Here is a 19,904-nt window from a genome sequence, read left to right as displayed (position 1 = left end):
GAATTGTTCTCCTTAACCACAGAGGACAGGACAAGAAGCAATGGGCTTAAATTGCAGCAAGGTAGATTTAGGTTGGACATTAGGCAAAACTTCCTAACTGTCAGGGTGGTGAAGCCCTGGAACAAATTACCCAGGGAGGTTGCGGAATGCCATTGTATGAGACTTTTAAGAGCACGTTAGACGAACACCTGCCAGGGATGGTCTAGATCTAGACAATACTTGGTCCTGCCTCAATACAGGGGACTGGATTAGATGACCTATCAAGGTCCCTTCCAGCCCTACATTTCTACGGTTCTTTGTGCTTTGCTGCACTGGGTCCAAGCATTCAGCACCTTTCAAGATCAAAGCTAGTATGCTCTCCCTGTGACTCAGCCCAGCACTGATGCATCTCAGGATCTGACTCATGGTCAGGAACAAGAGACATCAGAGTTATCAGCCTTCCTACTGCTTACTGCAGGCGTCCCCAGACCTATAACTTAAAACAGGCAGGGCCAAGCCACAGACAGACTACACTAGCCTAAAATGCAGCCCATTACTGGCCTCTTCAACTTATTGCACGGTATAGACGAAGATGAAAAATTGCAGACTGTTGTTGCGGATGAACCCAGCCAACGGGCAAATTCTCTCCATCCATCAAAGAGGAGACAAGTACAAGCAAATATTAGGGTTGTGTGTGTTTACATTTCATGTAAAACTGATGTAGAGTTAGACTCAATTTAGGTGCTGCCCATCGGCTCCTGGCAAGATGCCCTGAGATCTTATCTGCAACGGGGAAATCTACAGAACATTCCCCACTCGTTCTAATATTGGTTTAGCTGAGCCAGCATTAATGCCAGCGGGAGCCCAGCCGTAGACAACGCTCCTGTGACCAGACCTGGTTTTAAAACAGTTCCCATCAGACTTTGCGTGCAGCAGATTTAACTAAAACGTTTTTTAAATGTTACCACTGCCTACAGACACTAGTCTGCTGCTGGGTCCCACGTGTTTAGCCAACTGGGAGTCGGCTGTTTATTCATTCATTCTGGGTTTGTGCCACGGGACAGTCTCCTGGCCTCAGACCTCTTGTCTGGGGAGTTGTTTGCCACAGCCCATCTTCCTTTTTTTTTTTTTGGGTGCCCAACATAACAAACCTGATGACTGGTGCTCCAGATTTTCTGAAAATAAAACCCCTTTGTCTCGTGTGTTGGACACTCAAAAATGGAGGCACCCACAATCACTAAATCTCAGCCATTAAAGTGGCAATTGTCAAAACTATTTTATGATGTAGCAGCCTTTTAAAAAAAAAATCTCATTCACTCTTCTGCTAAGAGTGGTGGTGTCCAGTGCTTGGGATTCATTGCCAAAATCTTCAAGATTAGGTTCCTAAATATAAATGGCCTAATTTTCAGAACTGCTAGAAACTTTAGCTTCCATGGACTTGAATGATGGGTTTCAGAGTAGCAGCCGTGTTAGTCGTATCCGCAAAAAGAACAGGAGGACTTGTGGCACCTTAGAGACTAACAAATGTATTTGAGCATAAGCTTTCGTGGGCTACAGCCCACTTCATCAGATGCATAGAATGGAACATATATTGAGGAGATCTATATATACACATACAGAGAACATGAACAGGTGGGAGTTGTCTTACCAACTCAGAGGCCAATTAAGTAAGAGGAAAAAAAACTTTTGAAGTGATGGACTTGAATGAGATTCCAGGATATTCAGCACTGCCGAAAAACCAGGCCGCTTACCTTTTGGTGCCAGAACATTGATTGCGGAGCCTATAGCAAGCAGCTCGGTTTGATATTTCAGAGCATTATGATTAGGCCTATCAGGTATGAGGGCCCAGTCTTGCCAACAATTACACATTTGGGTAACTTCATGTGTTCATGTGAACAGGGCCACTCAGTTACTCACCAAGTAACTGTTTGCAGGATTGGGTCCTTATTAAGTTTTATTTGGTTTCTGTGTTTATTAGGTTCTATTATTTTATGCACATTGACAATAATAATTTTTCTAAAAAGAATTCAATAAAAAAGGATCATGCAAAAAATATAACCTGGAAGTGGGGTTTTTATTGGGGTTTTTTTTTTTGGATGATTTTCTTCTCCTGCCAACGGCCAACCCTTGTTGGGGAGTGAATCGAGTCAAAGAGTGACAGTTACCACTCACTTGCTGCCTTCTCGGAGGGGGGGGTTGCTGCAGAAAACCAGGAGGCCAGACACTCCACTGGTGCAAATCAGCACTGTTCCATTGAAGTCAATGCCAATTTACGGCAGTGGAAGAGGTAGCTCTGGATTTCCACCCATGATGAAGTGCACACTCTCCTAATCTATCCTGCCCAGCACCGAGCTGTTCTGATAACGATGGCTTTTAAATCAACCACAACCGGAGTGTCCATGTCAGACATGCTGGGACTCACCACCACTGTGCTCTCAGGACATCCTGTGAAAGGAAGGATGATGTCAGAGGCAGTATGGGCCAGCTGCATCAGCTCTGATGGGTAAATTTAGCTCCAGTAAGAGGAGCAGCTCACCCACAGGACTTTGCATACATCAGGGCAGGAGAGCTTTCCTATGTAAACCATGACCTCACCTCCATCCTTGCCTGCAGTCCTGAGCCAGCAAACCTGGCTGCAGAACCAAATTACCAAATTTTAACTTCGCCTTTACACTAAAGCTTCAGGTTTACTCCCAATGGTCATAAAATTGTCCCCTCCAAAAAGGGAGCTTATAGCTTGATTGCACAGGGCATTCCTTCAGAGCAGTGCAGAACAGACGGGCTCGGGCTGCACTGGACAAGCACTAGGATGCCCTAGCGAGCCAGGCACCCAACGGGAAGGGGCCACGCGAGGGAAAACATTCATGCCATGAGTGGCTCCTTTCTCCAGCTCCACCCTTCTGTCCCCGCAAGGAAGAAGGGCCACAAGTTCTCCCTCCCTGCAGTTCTGCAGAGAGAGTGGGGGGCTGGGGTTCTGCAGACCGCTCCTCAAAGCACAGGGCTGCTGTCGTGAGCTGCCAGCTCGTGGGGCCCCAGTATGACGCAGGCCCCGTTGCAGATGGCGTTATTTAAAACGCACACACCGCCGCTTCTGGAGGCTGGTGAGGAAAGGAGGAGAAAGGCAGGAGGGGAGGCTGAGGAGCGAGGGAAACCGAAGTGCATCATGGAGAGGCTCCTGATGAACAAACGAGTGAGCCGGAGGTTCGAAGGAAGCCACCAGAGGGGAGCAGTGAGGAAGGAAAGAGGGATCCGTCATCATGAACCTTGACAGACTAAAAATCATGGGCCTGATTCTGCACTGACCTACGGTTGCCAACAAGAGTCACGCAGGATTTACATCTGTGCGCAACTGACAGCAAAATCAGGCCCTGTATTTTTTTTTTAACCCTCTCCCCATCCCCATGTGGCTAATAAACACTCAGATTACTGAAAGCAGATTATTTTCAAAGGCGCTGAATTGACTTTTCACCATTTACTGTCTGAATTTCACTTAGGCTAGACACTGTGAACGACACCGGTCAGTTTCACTTGCCTTTCCCCTGGGACTCCTCTCCGCTCCCACAAAGCAACCGGGTCAAGGTTTCAAAGGGGAATATTTTACAATCCAAAACCAAAAAAGGCTTGCACAGACTATCGTTAATAGGGTAGATTGGGGCATCATTGTGCCAGGCAGTCTACAGACATACAGCAAGAGACAGTGCCTGTCCCAAAAACTTATACACCTCTACCCCGATATAACGCTGTCCTCAGGAGCCAAAAAAATCTTACCGCGTTATAGGTGAAACCGTGTTATATCGAACTTGCTTTGATCCGCTGGAGTGCGCAGCCCCGCCCCCCCGGAGCACTGCTTTACCGCATTATATTCGAATTCGTGTTATATCGGGTCGCGTTATATCGGGGTAGAGGTGTAATTTAAACAGACAACCCAGACCAAGGGAGGAAGGGGAAACTGAGGCACAAAGCGGGGAAGTGACTTGCCCAAAATCATGGAGCAGGTCAGTGGCAGAACCAGGAACAGATCTCCGACTCCCATCCCAGTGTCTTATTTAGCCAGATCCTATTTAGATTGCAATCTCTTAGGGCAGGGTGTTTGTTTGTATAGCACCTCGTACAACAGGGTTACTAAGACCTACTAGAATACAAGTGAATATAATTTGGAGCAGTGGGGTTTGTGTTAGAAAAAAAATAAATGTTTCTTCATCTGCATGTATTTTAAGCCCTTCAGAACAGAGATTGCCGCTTTCCACATTTGTGTACAGCAATAAGCACAAGACAGCCCTTAAGAACTTACTGCTATAAAATAAATAATTTGGAGGGCTTTTATATTAGATTTTTATTAAAGCAAAATTCTCACTTTGGACCTAAGCTACTGGACAATCTTGTTCATTCATGCACTTCCATTAAAGCAATTTTCATTTCACCGGCTCACTCTGATGGGTCACCAGATCTCACAATCGACTTTGATTCCCAACATCACCAACCTTTTGTGAGGTTACGTATTTTTAAAGGCATTATCGTCCATTATCTAAAAAGGAGTATAATCAAAAGGGGGGAGGGATAGCCTGCTAAACCCAGGCTTGTGAGTTCAATCCTTGAGGGGGCCATTTAGGGCTCTGGGGCAAAAAAAAATAGTTGGGAATTGGTCCTGCTTTGAGGAGGGGGGTGGACTAGATGACCTCCTGAGGTCCCTTCCAATTCTATGAAAAGGCACTCAGTAGTACCAGTAAATCTCTACATCTGGTTTAGAAATGTCTGTTTCCCTCCACCCCTGAGTAATAGCACAGTGCCCTGGGATGAGTGAACATTAGCTATTCTCTTTCATTTTTACATTTTAATGCTAAATTGTCATAGTTTCAGACTTAGATAGAGCAAGAGGCTTAAAATGAGGTCATCATCAAGCCCCAACACCTACAATAAATGTTCATGATCTTAGTTGCTTTGCTTTATCATCCAACACTCCTCTCCAAAAGCCCCAAGAGCAGGAGGCGGAGACGGATTCTCCAACCAGGCTGATTTTTTTTGTTAAAAAAAGCACAGTCAGCTAGCACCATAATCAATGGATTGCCACCTGTCCCAATCTCCAGTCAAACTAACCCACCCAGGAACTCCATTCGTTCAGCCACGGTCTCAGGCCTGTGAGACCAGCACAGAGTCCGGAGGTCTCTCCTTGGATGCTTCACAATGCGAGCGAGCAAAGTAAGGGTTACACCGAGCCTGCACAGACATAGAACTGGGGCAGATTTTGTTTTCCAGAGAGGCTTTTTTTTTTTATTAAAGCATTTATTTTTCAACACTAAGTCAAATGTTTGTAGGGTTTCAGTTCTTTAACAAAAACCTGAAAAACTTAATCAGAACTTGGCATTTCCAGCAGAAATTTCCATTTTCATTAAAAAGCTACTTATCATCCCTTTTTTTTTTTTAAATGAAAAATTTTTGACCAGCTGCTATTATTATTATGCTCCTTCACAACACACACCTAGCATGAGCTGGGATGCGTATGGCTTCTGAACAGCAAAGTGCTGTTATCCACCCTTTCTCTCCACTGCCTGAATGCCCATCTGCTGTCAGCTACTGCAACGGACAAAAGTCACCACGTTGGGCTGGAGGAGGAGGTTGCGTTTGAACTCCGTGTGCCCTGGAGCCTAGCGAGAACCCGACATGTAGGTAGCTCCAGGGAGGCAAGTTGGAAGGGACAAAGCCCTCTAGCCTGTAACGTGAAACACCCCTGCGCCGTGTCTCCACTGCAGATCTGATGCTTGGCTCATACCTGGAACAGAGCAAAAGGGACAAAAGACCTAAGGCCTGATTCAAAGCCTATGGGAGTCAATGGAAGAACTCCCATCGACCTGAGTGGGCTCTGAAGCAGGCTCCGTGTCTAAGAATGCAGCCTTCCTTCTGAAGTGTCTAACAGTGCCATCTGTCATGTTGGGAATGGCAGGGGATTGCATTAAAGGGTATAATTTGGGTTTAGCAGGAGGGACAGCGCATGGGGCTTGGCTCAGCCTTTGCCCCCATGGAGGGAAACGTGTGCGCATAAAAATGTCCACAGGACAGTCATCAGCTTAGGATCACAAAGGAAGCTGAAGCCAGCTGCCTCCACCAGGGAAGAGCACGAGTTGAGCAGTAACCCAGCACAGCCCCCTGTACACTCCTCTCTAATGCATCTTGACACCAATCTGCCGTGGACATTCCTAGGTGGTCGCGTTCCCTCTTCCTCGCAGTTTGACACCTATTGCTGAAATAAAACAAAAGGCCCAGGTCACTGCGATCACCCCTGCAGATCAAAATGGCCCTAGCAATGGAGAACGCCGCGCTTATGTAACAGCAGCAGCAAGAACGGAAAGAGATCACGTTCCTAACCTTCTAACTCAGCGCTTTTGTTGTGAATGGGCCGTTGCCCAGTGCAACTGTCACGTGCCAGCCTGCCTCCATCAGCAAAGTGGTAAAGGGACACCTCCCAGATGACACATTGCTTTCCCTTAAGTATCAGTAAATGACTTCTCCTGGAGGTGACAGGTCTGAGGGGAGCAGAAAAACAACCCTCCTCTTTATGCGTCAGCTATGCAGCATTGCCTAAGCCACACAGAGACGCCTGGTGCTCCAGTCTTCACAGCTGGTTCGGGGTGGGGTTTTCACTAAGGGATGAGCGAAGATTCGGAATGCATACTTCCGGGCATGTTTTGTGCAAGCAAATTAGCCCTGCAGACTTTAATGGGAGCGCCACACATTATCAATCTACCAAAGGAGCCTAATTGTCTGGAGTTTATCACATCGCGTCTTTCATCGCAGTAGGAAGAAACTATTATTACAATTATTATTTTCCCCTCTCCTGCTAAAAACTCAGCCCCTCTGTCTGTGAGCTAGTTTTGCCTTGGTTTGGACAACTGCATTCTATCCAGCCCATATGATGGGTTTGCACTGCATTTGTATTACTTACTATTCGCATAGCTCCAACGGTGCACTACAGACCACCCTCTGGATCATGACCATTTTGTTCGCTTGGCTTCCTAAAGTAACACTAGCAGTGGAAGGGTCTCTCTGCACCTCCCTTTTGAATCCTGCTCAGAGAGTTGATGAGAAGTATCCAGTGATTTAACTCCTCTCATTCCAACATGAATGATGTAGACTTGCCACAAGTCTCCTTCATAAGGGTGCACAAGCCTTGCTGCCTCAGTTTCTAATTTGGGTTTTATCACAGGCACAGAGGTTCTTTGAACATCTCAGGTGCCCAGTGCAGAGTCCATGACCTCTGTTCAACAGTCTTAGAGACCCAGCTGAGCTCTGGTTTAATCTATTTTGAAGTGTTTGGGGCATCTCCTGTCCCCTTGTATTACCTGCTGTTGACTCTTCCCCATACCTCTACGCTGGGGTGACATGCAAAAGAGTGGATCCCATTTCCGACTGTGCCAATCTATAGGTCCTGTCACGGCAGTGTTGCTGTATATCCCCTATCCTCCACTGACCACTGTCAGCAGAAGAGTTTCAATATGAAATTCAACCAGTCAGAGGACTGACTATATTCAATGGAGTCCAATTCCATTAGATTCTTCCTGTGCTGTTTCATATACCCAGATCATTTTCGGTTAGATATCTTTGTACTGACCTGTGGACTATGATTCCTAGACTGTAGATACAAAGGGAACTTGAATTTACATGTCATGCTCAACTCCTGAAAGCATCAAAGGGACACTTGCAAGCTTTCACAATGATGGGGATTCACCCCACAAAGCACTAATATGAGATTCACGACGGTATTTGGCCATCCAGACTGGTTCTGCCAGTGTTGAGATAGCAGTTTTGCCGTCTAACCTCTTCCTTACTGTAAATACCATTGCACGTTAACAAAAACAAAAAAACCCCACATGTAGCCCATTGCAAACAACCAAGAGAAGCACAGGTAGCTCTCAGCCCTTGGTTTTCACTAACATATTTGATCATTTTTCAGTTGTGAGGGTTTTCTTGGCCACTAACACGTCATGTTCTTCCAACTGATTGACACACTGAATCATTCAACTCTCCTGCGCCCAAGCGCTCAGCTATGGAATAGTGAATACCCCGTGTTGGCTTGATACGTAAGTGTCACTCACTTCTATTCCATGCCAAGGGAACCAAAACTTTCACTGGGAGGCAGGTCTCTTAATCACTCTTGCATCTCAGTTTCCAGATTCAAGCACGTGTCACATACACGTAACACTTCACTAACAGCTATCCTCACCGACTCCTACTCTAGCATATTGCACGTGCCAACTGGAATTTAGCCACCAGCACTAGAGAAGCCACTTTGTAAAACCGGATTTTATTTTTGGAGTAGGGAACTGCAGAAAATTTGGGAGAGGGAGATCTCCCAATAACCCACCATTTGGTATGCTCCACCTAGAATGCTGACTCCATAGCCTGATAGGCCTAGCATGCAACATGCCCGTAAGTGAGATCAAATGCCACTCCAAAACAGACATGCAAAAAATGGCATCTGGGGTGGTGGCTGATTGCAGAAGTGGAGTCCAGGACAGCGGACAGAAGGGGGAAGGATAGCAGAAGGGAACATAGAACACAGAGAAGAAAGGAAAGGAAAGAAAGGCGATCAGTAGAAATGGGGAGGAAGAGAAACGCTTCATTTTACCATGAGTGGTTTGGCAACGCACTTCGTGAATTTCACTCTAGAGGGCATCTGTGACGGAGTGGGGGATTTTCTTGTTTGTTTTCGGTGGGGTTTCAATGGTTTGCATGCGGAGGGGGTGGGACTCAGTTTCCCTGGATGTTACTGGTTTAACGAGGTGAGGGGAGAGGGAGTTTGTTGTTACAGAGGACCGGAGAGGGAACTTGGGACCCCAGCCAATGGCCTGGAGGATGGAGACCCCAGCGATCGGTGACCTGAGACCCCGACCCGGAGGCCCAGCTGAGGAGACGCAGCCGGTTCTGGCCAGTGGGAGGACAATGGGCTGCAGAGTGAGGACCCAGTGACCTAACCAGCCGGTCCCAGCCAGAGGACAGAAGCGAGGAGAGGAGGCCCCAGTTTACGACCCTGTTTACCTGGAGAGAAGACAATGGACAGAGGCGGGGCTTGGGGCCGGGGATCTCGGATGCCCAGCTGGGAAGCAGGGGGGCTCTGGGCTGGAGAGGGGGAGCAGGCAGAGCCCACCTGGATGCAGAGAGACTGGGATGTGCTGGGCTGAGGGAGGCCAGGCCTGAGGCCCTGAGAGTTTCCTGTGCTGTGTTCAACTCTCAATAAACCCTCCTGTTTTATGCTGGCTGAGAGTCTAGAGAACCAGGGGGCATCATCCCCTCTGGGAGTGGAGGCCCCGGGGGTCCAGAGCGAGTGGACTCCCTGAGGGGGTCCACGGCAGAGACAGACGTGCTAAGGCTCAGAGAGGTGCAGCTCCAGGAGGTGGAGGGGCCTGACCTCGAGAGAGAGTGGACCCCCAAGAAGGGCTGTCACACTGAAAGGGGCACCCCACACAGACCACACGGGGCCAAGAGTGGGCACGATCTGTGAGTCCGTGACAGCATCATATAGAGCAAAGTCCTAAGGACACAGACCAGGTATTTGCACTAGAAAATGCTAGAGACAGCTAAGACCCGGGTTGCCATTAACAAGTCAGCATTGGTCAAGAGTGGACACGTAGTAACGTTTGAGATATTAGAGAGACAAGGTGAGTGAGAGACCATCTTGTATTGGACCAACTTCTACCAGAGACAAGCTTTCGAACCACACAGGGCTGTTCCTTAGGCCTATGAGATATCACAGTTGTCTCTTAGACTGAGAGCAGGAGGGTCTGTGGGGAACTGTGGGGAACAGCTGGCAAGACTGCATGTCAGTCATGTAAATGTAACACACCTACACATTGACCACAGCACCAACGTCTAATAGAATAGAATACTAGGGTTGGAAGGGACCTCAAGAGGTAATCTAGTCCAACCCCCTGCTCAAAGCAGGACCAATCCTCACACAGATTTTTATCCTAGATCCCTAAATGGCCCCCTCAAGGATTGAACTCACAACCCTGGGTTTAATAGGCCAATGCTCAAACCACTGAGCTATCCCTCCCCATACAGCCCTTCCCCATACCTCCACCCCTGCACGCACACACACTATCCTATTACCTGGCACTTATCAGTATTTATGCTTTACAGAGGTCAAAAGACTTGTCATCAAGGAACAGCAAACAAGCATGACCTGCTCAAACTCTACAAGGCAATCAATGTCTGCATTTCAGAGGAGAGCCCTCCTGGAAATTTGCCTGTGCCTCTTTAGTTTTCTAAAGCTTTCAAGTCAGACAAAGCTCTGATATTTGATAAAACCATCCTGTTAGGAGACTGGATGACTTAGGGGATCAGGGATAGGATAAGGAGCTTTTGGTTCAAAATCCACTCCGGGCTCTTTGATTTTGAGTCGATTGAAACAAAAATCTCAGTGTACAATAAAAACACTGTTACCCAAAGCTTTAGACACATAAAAGCAAGTTCACCTATTCAACTGTCCAGCGGCACACAGGTACCACTGTGATGGGCACATTACAACTGCAGGCAAACAGAGAGTGGGGAATGAAGACCTTTCCATCACATCACTAGACACTGGGTATGTGAATCAAGGCTAATACATACCTGAAACCAACTGCTGACAGAAACCAAACCCTCGGAATCTCAGCTGCTGTATTCAAATTTCATCATTAATTAGAGAGTAAAGGTAGTTTGGAAATAATATTTTTTTATTGACTAAAAATATTGACAATTCCCCCCACACACACACACTTTTGTTGAAATTTTTAGATTGTGGCCAAAAATCTTGTCCGTTCATAAAATTTTCAATGAAGCAGGACTTTTTTTTTTTTTTTGCAAAAGTGTTTGTTTTGTCAAAAAATAGCCATTTTCCACTGAAAAACTTTGATGGGAAATTTTCAACTAGTACTATTAGCGAGGGCTATTTGTGCTAATCTCAAAAACCACAACCACCATGAGGACAAACACCCTCCTAGCACTTCACATACAACTGGAAATGCGCCAATTTCTCAAATACAACTTTTAACATTAATTAGCACGGCCACCGAGCAGGAGTCAAAGGAAAACTGCAGAGGTAGAAATGTAGGAGTTTGGAAATTGATTGGTAGCTAGTGCCATTTTCTTTCATTCACTCAAGAGGATCATTATTTTGGGTAAGGCCACCTATGCTTTTGTCCTATAATTAGCGGGTAAAGCAAGTTAACATTTACTTATTATTATCAAGGACTTACTAGAGGTTGTGTTTCTGCAGCCAAGGCAAACAAATCTGTACCTGTCCTTCACGCTAAGAATAGCTTCTGATCGTCAAGCACAGTTGCCAGGGAAATGAATGGCTTCTAATGCAAGCTTCTCGGTCAAATTAAACGAGTGCAGATTAAAAGCAGCGGAGGCAGACGGCAACAGAAAGCACATGGTGAATAAGATGCACACGCTGTGCACACGTGGAGAAATTACACCATAGTAGCATGCCAGGCTGGAACTTGGGAGACCTGGGATCAGTTCTCAACTCCGCCAGACTTCTTGTGCAACCTTGGCCAAATCACAGTTTCTCTCTGCCTCTGTTCCTCAACTTCCCCCTGCACCGTACAATGTGGGAAGGAACAGCTCTACCCTATGTCCCACAGGTGTGGTGGGGATAAATACATTAAAGACCATCAGTCTCTCAAACTCAATGGGAGCGGGGGGCTATAGAAGCACCATAAGATAGTCAGACCTCTCTCAACCTTCAGAATGGCTGGCTATTTGACTTTCCATTGAAAATGTGCTGTTACACTGGGGTCACTAACTCGTTCCTGTTTTAACCCAGCCCAAATCAGACCAGACTTGAACCCAGGAAGGTAGGACTCCTGGGCTCTATTCCTGATCCTGCAACTGACCCACTGTACAACCCTGGGCAAGTCACTTAATCTTTTTGTGCTCAGTTCATCCAGCTGTAAAATAGGGATACCACCAGCTACCGCAGAAGGGTGCTGCAAGACTTATCTATCGAGCTCCAAAGGTGTGCCAGGTGCTTTATGGAGATAAAACAGACAAGATTTCTGCCACTAGGAGCTTGCAACCTAATTGAATGGATGCGTCAGGAAAGCACACTGGGATCCTTTTTGATGATTCATATTGAATCGAAACTGATATGGATCTAAGTAAAGACCTAGCAAAGTCCTTGATGTTTTAGAAATCCAGACCCAGCCTACTTCCAACACCCCCTCTACTCAGCAGAGTTATAATTATAACTCTCTCTAAGCAACAGGACAGCAATAAAGACTGAGTAAACAACCCAGGCTAGCAGAGACAGGTAAGCACCTCTGCTCCATTTGAGAAATAAAACTGATTGACTAAAGCAGCTGGATGGTCCTTCAAAGTCTTAAAGCAACAGCTCTAGGTACAGCAGCAGCTTCTACAGTTATCCTACACAGGATGTCTTTGGTGGCATCAAATCTCCATAGTGAACCATCAAGATTCCTTTCTCCCGCTATGGGTGGCTAAAGTTTACCAAGAGCAATGGGCTTAAATTGCAGCAACGGAGGTTTAGGTTGGACATTAGGAAAAACTTCCTAACTGTCAAGGTGGTTAAGCACTGGAATAAATTGCCTGGGGAGGTGGTGGAATCTCCATCTCTGGAGATTTTTTAAGAGCAGGTTGGACAAACACCTGTCAGGGATGGTCTAGATAATACTTAGTCCTGCCTTGAGTGCAGGGGACTGGACTAGATGACCTCTCAAGGTCCCTTCCAGTCCTATGATTCTATGATTCTAAGAGGAATAGCGCAGGGGTAGGAGGCAGTGGTGGTGTGAACACATAGACCTTCCCCATCCTGGTGGTGGTATGCTTTGGTTACGATTTCTGTCTAAAAGCTATTTGATTTTTTTCCCTAAATTTTTCAGGAAAACGGAGGAAAAAGTTAGCAAGATCTTCTGGGAAAATGTTTTCCATTTTTCAACCAGCTCTGTCTCTAACCTTAGACCGTCTACCCCAGAGGGCAAGGACTTGGGCCAACAGGCGTGAGATCAGAAATCAGGCCCTCTGTCATGCTATAGTAGCCCATAAGAGACCACGTCGACCCCGAGTATCCTATAAATACAGAAACAAAAGTAAAACCAGCTTCAAACACCCGTGTCTGCTGCATATTTTGATGCTGTTACTTTGCCACTTGGTTTCCCATAGTTTTTTTATGAAGATGAAACAAAAAAACCACCCACCCCAAGAACTAACGTAATTCATGTTTGATTCCTTTTTTTGGTTGCGTTTGTTAACTCAAAGCAGGATTGGAAAGAGAGATACGTGGAGTCCTGGGGTAACTGGAACTCTTCAGCCACAAGTTTTCTATCAAATGGTAGTATTTTTTAATCTCTCTCTCTCTATATATATATATATATATATATAGGAATTTTCATCTCAAAGATCTCAAGACACACTGAAATCTTTATACCTACAATACCGCTGAAAAAATGCCACCACATTTAGGGTGGAGGACAGTATGCTGCACATCATAATGTGTATTACGGTAGCACCTAGAGAGGAAGGGCAAATTTTGGCCAAAGCAGCTATAAGGTGAACACTTACCCTTATGAATCTTTATGGGATCTTTATGGCTAAGATCTCAAAACACCTCACCTATAGGAAGTTATTACTGCTGCTCTTCTCAGGAGCAAGTCACTGTTGCTTCTTGGGAGCTGGACACACACATTAAACTGCCTGGTGGAGCATCTGTTTACCCTTGGAAGGCTAAACTACTTGGAACGGAGCCTGATGTTATAGGTAGCCTTGAGACTCCAGAATGGCTGGTCTCCCACCTACACTTGCCTGTATAACCTGATTCATCCCAAACATTATGTACCTTGCCATTAAGCGTTGTCATTGTTTTTTCCAGGTTAAACATTAACATGAGCCTACAACAAATGAGCAACAAGGAAGAGGAAATATCTGAGGTTGGGAAGGCCAAGCAGTGTGCAAAGGCCACATGTGCAGGGGGAGGTGTGCTGGTCCTACTGCAGCTTAAGAGAGTTTTGTCATTGATTTCAATGCAACCAACATTTGACTGTAGTGTAGATAGATTAACAAGGGACAAATCACATTGGCTTAGAGCCATATAACACACAGGCAGATACCGTGCAAGCTTTGCATGTGCAGCCGTGCTAACGCACCACAACTCTGATGTGCGATACACACAGGTGTTAGTTGAGTCCTGGGCACTTCTTTACCAAAGTGCAATTATCCTTAATTTCATGGTGGGTTTGTGATCCTGCCAAGCATCTGATTGAATTAGTTAGCTCGCATTAGGGTGACCAGACAGCAAGTGTGAAAAATCAGGACAGGGGGTGGGGGGTAATAGGATCCTATATAAGAAAAAGACCCAAAAATCGGGACTGTCCCTATAAAATCGGGATATCTGGTCACCCTAGCGCGCATTCATAAAGAGCCATGCGAACACTAAGGCCAGCGTTAGCAGGAAGAAACCACACTTGTTTGTAGCTATGAATGCTGGACCAGGATTTGAACCCACATGTAAAGTTTGTCTCCACAGTTCCTTTGCTACTCTCCCCATCTACAGAGGCAGTAGCCTCCACCGCTGCATTTTGCAAGCCAGCTGGCATTGATTAAGACAGTAGGTCATACAGCCCCCACTTTCACACACCTTTTAGCTTATGTTAGCCATAGCAGTGGAGTTTATCTTTGTCGCAAGCGTCCTTCTTTCTCCAACTGTTCACTCTCTCCTTCACGGTACCCTGCCACAGCAGCACTGCCAGCCAGGCTCTGTCCACTGGGATTCCAGCAGGAAAGAGGAGGCCGATGCTAGAGCTAACACAGGACAAGTTGAAGGTCCTCGGTTGAATATTTGCATATAAGACAGCTCTGTCTTTGCACCAAGTTAACTTCATTTCTCATGAACGTCCTTCCTTTGCACACAAAGCAAGCCTCATCCCTGCGACTAAAAACCCAGCAAGAAAGGCAAAGAAACAGTGTGGTCCAGTGGAGAGAATGGCAGATTGGGTTTTAGGAAGTCGGGGTTCTCCCACCGACCTGCTTTAAATCACTTCACCTCCTTATATGCCTCAATTTTCCCACAGAGAAATAGGAGATGAAGTAAAAGAACTAAGGTAATTCAAGTCCATTTCTTCCCCCCAACCAACCCAAGGCAGGTCCCCTATAATGTACTTCTCAGTACCTTGTACAGTCTAAGTTTAAATGTCCCAAGTAAAGCAGCTTCTCACCACCTTCCTTGGGAAGAGCTTCTAACTTAAGAAGTCTATCTGGATAGCCAGACTAATATTTTTCTTTCCTATATTTCATCCCCCACTTCTATCTACTCCTCCACCTATCCCACAGGCATCACCGTATAAACTCCATTCTCTGTTCGGAGGACTCTTCAGGTATTCCAAATGGCTTTCACTTAACCCTGAACTTAACAACACTTAATCAGGTACAAACCAAATGATCTAAGACAAGATATCCTCAGAAGTCTACAAAAATATATATATATTTCTTGCCTCATGGCAATTTACCTTCAAGTAAAATAGCCAGAGCAGCTGAACTGGGCAGGTATCTACGTAGAACACAATAGCGCTGGATCAAACAGATGATTTATGCCAGGAAACGTTGTGTGTAAGTATGTACGGGCAGTCCAAGTACTGTTTAACAACCACACAACTAGTGGAGACATTTAGGAAGGACCTGCTATTGTGCCCGCCATGAGTCATAGGCGTTTACGGTACGATTAGAACGCACTGATTGGAGCAAGGACCATGTCTTGGTCTGTGTTTTAACAGCACCCAATTCAACCGGCCCGATCCTAACTAGCCTCTGGGCATTACCACAAAAGACAATATATTGTGCTCCTGACTCTTCTCTCACTCACAACATTGTAAATCATGGATTAACCGATATGGCAGTACAAACCCAGCCCATCTACCACACATCATCAGACAGAACTGAGAGGCTACAGTGCTAGAAACGGCTAACGAAAGAGTACATGCATGTGAGTGGGAGGGTGGTGGGGGACTTGCTTTATACAAGGACTGACCTACAAACCAATATGCTCCAGGACACGTGGTGTTACACAGGTCAGACTAGCTGACCTAATGGTCCCTTCTGGCCTTTAATTCTATGCATCTATGAAACAAACCCTAAAAACTTCTCCAGTGGCTTCCTGCTGCATTGGCGTACCTCCCCTCGCCCAGATTCACAGCTCTCATTCTCCCATGCAACACAGTACCGTACCAGATTTATGCCATGCAATCCGCTAAGGAACACAAATGCTTCACAAGATGACATCCCTACACACAGACTCTGCTAAAGCCTTGAGCAGAGGGGAGGTCTGGAGAGGCAAATGCCTGTTTCCATAGACTGAAAATCATCCGCTGCTTGGGCAACATTTCTTATTCTCTCGTGCTGAGAAACGCATCTGAACAGGCCTTCCACCCCAAGAGCTTTGCATTTGTTCTGTTGCACTCAAGGTATTTTCCCTACCTTCTGAAGGACTTTTTCTCTTCTATTAATTGTTGTTTCTAATATGCCTGAAACATTCCCCTAGTTCTTGGAAGTTTTTCATCATATGTAAATACCGCCCAGACCCCTAACCAGCTTTGCTGCTCACCTCTGGACCTTCATAATCCTAGTTAAGGTGCAGCTGTTACAATAATAGAGGGAAACTCACTTACAGGATTATTCTGATTATTTAGACTGCTGCGGTTTCCAGAGGCCCCCAGTCAGAGATCAGGGCTCTCGCAATGCTTGGTACTGTATGCACAAGTAAAATGATGACAGTTCCTGCCCCAGGCTGTTCACAGTTCACACAACAAGGCAGACAAACCGACAAACAGGTGAGGCAGGATGAGGAGATGAACGGTAAAGACACGTACAAAACAAGTGGTCATTGCAGTCACAGCTTGCCTCTCGTTTTGCTCAGCAACGTGCAACTGACGTGACGACCATATGGCTCTTCTCACCACCATGGGCTGCTGGGATTTTCAAAGAAGCCCTAAAGATGTTAAAAACCCAAATCCCAAAAGATTTCAGTGAGAGCTGGGTACCTAAACCCCTTCAGTTCCTTTGGCTTTCACCGGAACACCTAGAGGCAAAGTGATCCATGCACCATGCTAAAAAGCTTATACAATTCTCACCCCAGACCTGCTGAGAGAAATCAGTTTACAGACCTGATTGCTGACACCCGCACCAATACATCCTGTTTATAGGATCAATTCATTCCCACAGCGTCCCAAGGACATGTTTCACTGCTAAAGTGAAGTGATGGCTGTCAGGTATCCATCTGAAGTCTCTACAGGGGTAGATACAATATATCGACTATTTCCCCAGAGACATCAGTAACCCATCAGAGGTAGATACAGAAAACCAAGTATTTACCTGGTTCACGGTTTCTCAGTGAACATTCAGGATTTAACATCTTGTGCCTGCTTATCTCAGGCCAAGCGATGTTACTCTGGAACTTGAATCCAAGCAGTATCCTTCATCCGTCTCCCAGTGACTGCTGGGTATCATATTGTAGACCGGGCTGGTAGCACCGCCTATTATAATGTTGGCTAACACTTCCCATTATCAGACCTATATTCAGTTGCTCGTAACTTTGCCAAACTGTAACCCTTGGGGCTGAAAGTTTCCATGCTGGATGTCTGCCTCAGGCTGAAATTTTTTTCTTTTTTTTTTTTTTGAAAATTTCAGACACAACGGTTTAGCCATTTTAAAGATGGCAGCTAGGAAAAAATACATTGTTTTGCCTACGTTAAAAATTGCAGGCAGACTTTTCTTTGAGAAGCTCTAGTGCCTTTGGAGTAAGAACTTGAAAATCTGCCGGGGGGGGGAGGGGTGGCCTTTGTGTCATAAAAATCTGCCCAAATTTGGTCAAGATATAAGATAATAAAAAAATCACAGTCTGCACATACTTGGTAAAGACTGCTTAGACTTTAGCAGCTAAATTCCCAAAGACTCCGTTTACACTGGCCAGACTGGGAACAAGTATGGGACGAGGGGATGGAAGGGAGGGAGGGGCCGACTCTGCCTGGATGAGGAGCCCAGGGATGGAGATTGGGACTGGGAATCGGGAGTCAGTGGGGACGGGAAATGGGAGCTGGAGAGGCGTGACTGGAGACCAGATGAGGAGCTGGGAAGGAAGAAACTGAGACTAGGAGTGAGGGGAATTGGGATGGGATGGTAAGTCTGGAGGAAAGACCCTAGACAGGAAAGAGTGGGACGAGAAGCCAGAGGACTGGAGAACAGGACGGGCAAGGTGAGGAGAATGGGACTGGGGACAAGCAGCCAGGGATGGGAAAGAGACAGGACTGGGAGAAGGTCAGGTCGGAGGGGAGAGGCAGAATGAATCACCAGTAGGAGCATGGAGTCGGGGGGTGGAGTGGGGGAGAGATTGCAGAGAGAGAGGATGGTCTCATAACTAGGAGCTCAACTGCCTTAACCAGGCTGCTTAAACTAAGCTTTTTGCAGGTGGCCACTAACTCGGTGTCCCTCATTTTCTTGGTGTTTTACTTGAGACCTGGAGGGATTTGCAGAGATGGTGAGCGCCCACGGCGAGCTCTGAGCACGAAGCGCTCTCTAAGGCAAAACATTCTGAAAAATCAGGTCCTAAGACTCTAAAATTGGACACCCTAAAGTAGTGGATACTTTTGACCTTCATCTCTTTCTCTCGGTTTCTGATGTGTAAAATGAGGAGAGCACCACCCCCTCATTTCACAAGGGTTTTGTGAAAAATAAATCCATTATAGTTGTGAAGCAGTCACACAATAGCAATGAACAACACAGAAAAGCACGAGGAAATTAATAATTCTGTTTTCACAGCAAGGTTTGAATGGTGTACAGTAAATAAGGCCTTGGACCACACACTGAACAATGAGTAGAAAACAAAAACATTGAATAACTGCTCATTAAGTCAGGTTTCAGAGTAGCAGCCGTGTTAGTCGTAACTGCAAAAAGAAAAAGGAGTACTTGTGGCACCTTAGAGACTAACACATTTATAAGAGCATAAGCTTTCGTGGGCTACAGTCCACTTCTTCGGATGCATATAGAATGGAACATATATTGAGGAGATGTTCATGCTCTCTGTATGTGTGTATATATATCTCCTCAATATATGTTCCATTCTATACGCATCCGATGAAGTGGGCTGTAGCCCACGAAAGCTTATGTTCTAATAAATTTGTTAGTCTCTAAGGTGCCACAAGTACTCCTGTTCTTTTTGCTCATTAAGTGAATACCTCCCATTCGGCACACTGTGGGAAAAAACCAGTATGCGCTCATCTAATTAAATACCATATCATAATGCATACGCACTATGGGGCCAGAATTAAGGTAGTATGTGCAACCTTAATTCTAACATTTGCTAACTTTTGAGTGCTTGACTTTGCAGTCATAATAATGTTGTTTACCTCAGAGTTGTGTGTGAGATTAGCTAGAGTGCTTATTTTACCACCACCCTGCCACACAGCCAAGCACTGCAATACATTTCTCCTGAGTGGTGCAGATTAAGTCTATCTGTATCCCAAGCACAAACTCTCCTTCCCCGCAATGCAACGCACCACAGACAACCTCTGCTCTCCATGAAACCGACTGGAGCGTCGAGTCCCCGAGCCTAACTGCATGGCTGGCTCCTAAGACTCTTAGTCAGGTCTGATTTTCAGCCATTCTTCTCACTACATTCTCTCATCCCCTCATAATATATGTCCTCCTCTTCAACTCAGAATAACTCCAGCTCAGCATGGTGACTCCAAAGAGAAGTGATGATGGCCCCCAAGCAATTTTCCCCTCCCCTTATCTACCCCAACGTACACCACTCCCTTCTCACCCACGTCCTTGGCGACACTGGCGCTGTACAGCGCTGGAACTTGCTGCGCTCAGGGGTGTGAAAACGCGCCCCCCCCCCCCCCCCCCCCCCCCCCCCCCCCCGCCCCCGCCCCCCCCCCCCCCCT

The 19,904-nt window shown here is 46.2% G+C and overlaps 1 protein-coding gene across 5 annotated transcripts in view; it reads right to left on the bottom strand.

Moving 5' to 3' along the window:
* The window catches only part of LPP (LIM domain containing preferred translocation partner in lipoma), a 444,446-nt gene that overhangs the window by 414,056 nt on the left and 10,486 nt on the right, over positions 1-19,904 (bottom strand). The window contains exon 1 of one of the 5 annotated variants that reach the window (XM_034781638.1): positions 14,609-14,738. The exons of the other annotated variants lie outside the window; for them this stretch is intronic. The gene's annotated coding sequence lies outside the window, so the exon portion shown is untranslated. Of the gene's footprint in view, positions 1-14,608; positions 14,739-19,904 lie in introns of those variants that run through there. 5 annotated transcript variants of the gene reach the window in all.

This window comes from Trachemys scripta, chromosome 9, assembly GCF_013100865.1.
Source record: "Trachemys scripta elegans isolate TJP31775 chromosome 9, CAS_Tse_1.0, whole genome shotgun sequence".
Lineage (NCBI taxonomy): Eukaryota > Metazoa > Chordata > Testudines > Emydidae > Trachemys > Trachemys scripta.
This window is presented reverse-complemented; position numbering and strand designations above follow the sequence as displayed.